Source organism: Palaemon carinicauda, chromosome 30, assembly GCF_036898095.1.
Source record: "Palaemon carinicauda isolate YSFRI2023 chromosome 30, ASM3689809v2, whole genome shotgun sequence".
NCBI lineage: Eukaryota > Metazoa > Arthropoda > Malacostraca > Decapoda > Palaemonidae > Palaemon > Palaemon carinicauda.
The window spans coordinates 26,827,571-26,830,070 of NC_090754.1; the positions used below are offsets into that span (position 1 = coordinate 26,827,571).

The window sequence follows — 2,500 nt, forward strand, 5'->3', positions numbered from 1 at the left end:
TAATGATTAATATAGTGCCTTCATTAAGTAAATATGACCTGGCTTATATTTCATACGATTTCAAACGTCTGTAATTAAGTAACAGCAAGTGTCATTAAAAGATAGTAACCCTTGACCTCATTCCTAACTAAACTACAGAGCAGTCTAAAAGCAAATATATGTTAATGCCTAAAGAATTCTATTCAAATATTCTAAAAGTTGGCAAAGATTCATAAACCTTTATGAATAAAAAATTACTTATTGACAGAAACGTGAACCCTTTTCTATTCATTTCATAAGTATGCTTGAATCTGTGCACAAGTTCTCGAATTGACTACAAATTTCCAAATACATTTTGTGGTAGGGAAAAGTTGGAAGCCAACAGAACCTGATTAGTTCCTTAAATGAATTCCAAAACCTGTTTTTTTTTCTCTCTCTTTTTTTATGTGTTCGTAATTTATCATTATATATTAAAGATCCCCTTCCTTCTCTATACCAAAAGACAGTGTAATTATACCCTAAATTCAGTCAAGCAATAAATATCTTCACTTCTTCACAAGTCTACTTATGAAATATATCTGCATTCCATTCGTGTGTAAAAACCTTAAGGAATTTTAACTTTTTAATGAATTCATTAACAAATGTCCTCCTTCCGTATAATTTCAGAGGGAATGTGAAAAATGTTTTATCAGTATCACCACAAGTACTTCATAAAGTCTAAGTTCCATTAAACTCATAGAAATGTTTCTCTCAGTTCACTGAATATTGCTCCACACACTCTCTCTCTCTCTATCTCTCTCTCTCTGAATTATTCTAGGTTTTCCCCTCCCTTGATACAACTCCTTTTTCCTTCCTTTCTCCCTTCCTTGTCTTCGTCTCATTTAAGCGTCTCCTCTTATCCCACTTCGAATATAAATTATTACGCCTTTGTTCAACATGACCCTTTTTCTTCGTATCACTTTTTCTTTTCTTTTTAATATTTATCAAAATGTATTTGGTTTCACTTCCTTTGCAGCACAAATCTTTTTATTCTTATTCAAACAGACTTTTTTGCTCTTCAAGTATAAATTCTTTAAATGACTCTACACTGAAACTTCCTTAATATGCCCTAAGATTTTTTTTTCTGGGGTTATGTGTATAAGCTTTACATCTGTCCTGTAAAAAAAAATCCATTGAATATCACCTTTTCTTCGGTACTTTTCCTTTATATCACTTTTACACCTTATATACGTTATCTTCGTTTCCCTCCCCGCCCACAAATGCCTTATTCTAACTTTAAATTCTTTCACGAATTTTGCCTAAAAATGTTTTATTTTACATCTAGTTCTTTACTGCTTTTCATTATCCATTATCATTCTTTCTCTCCCTCTCAAAAGATATTCCAAACAACCATTTCCATCAGATTTAATTTATAACTTTTCCCTTAATCTACAACATAAATATTTCTCACTCTTGATCATAAAAAAAATATCTTACCTTTATAAAAAAAAAACTCGCTTTACTCCAAAAAGCTTATATAATTATTTCCACATTTATACTTTCCTTGAAAAAAAAAAAGAAAGTTTCTTTCCACATTTGGGTCCCACAAATTATCCTCTACTCGAAAAAGAAAATTATACCTAGTCCCATATCTTTGTGTCTGTCTAAAAATAATCATAATCCAAATATACCTCTAAATTATAATCTTTTTTTCTTCATACTTTACTTCAAATTTCACTTCACTTCATAATCTCTCTTTTGTCTATTTTTTCCATTTCAATTCTCTAACATGTATCTATTATCGTTAGCTAATATCAAATGTATTTCCCCAATCGTACTTGAATGATAATATTCTAACAAGTCTTATTTTATTCACATGAAATAATTCTTATTAACCAAAAATATGGATCGAACTACTTCTATATCTTGCGATGTTTGACTCGTCTTGTATTACTATATTTGCAGCACCAATAATGCTTTCAATATCCAGGATAAGAAAGAAGAAAGAAAGAAGAAGGGAATACAGGGGTGAATCTCACAAGGCAGTGCCAGGAAAAACGGAAGCATGGAGAGTGTTCCAACGTTTGAGGAGAGTAAAACAAGCGTTGACTGAACTTTAGAAGTTCAAAGTTTTTTTTTTTTTTTTTTTTTGGAATGACTAATAATAGTCAAAGTTGACATGTTCTTTTTTTTTTTTTTTTGAGCAGATTGACTAATATAAGTGACGTTTTATATCTTATTTTATATTTATTAAACTGTTATTCATTTGAATTTGTATTAGTTTTCATTTTCTTTTATAGGTCTTTTCGTTCCATTTCCGCCCCAGGCATTGTAGCATATTGCTTTTGCAGCCAAGGTTCCAGTTTGACTTGTAATAAAAACAACAATGATATTTGCGCAATCCAGGTATTGTGGCGACTGAATTAAGGGGTCATACTGATATTCAACAGCTCGGCTGAGTAGAATCCCTCCAATTTAGCTAAATTCTTTTATTTCTCTGTGGAATAGTTCTATTTTCTTATCTCCTTTGTTTACTTGTCAT

The 2,500-nt window shown here is 30.8% G+C and overlaps 1 protein-coding gene across 7 annotated transcripts in view; it reads right to left on the reverse strand.

The window, feature by feature from the left end:
- tim (timeless) overlaps positions 1 to 2,500 on the reverse strand; it is a 251,784-nt gene that overhangs the window by 163,119 nt on the left and 86,165 nt on the right. The window lies entirely within an intron of this gene.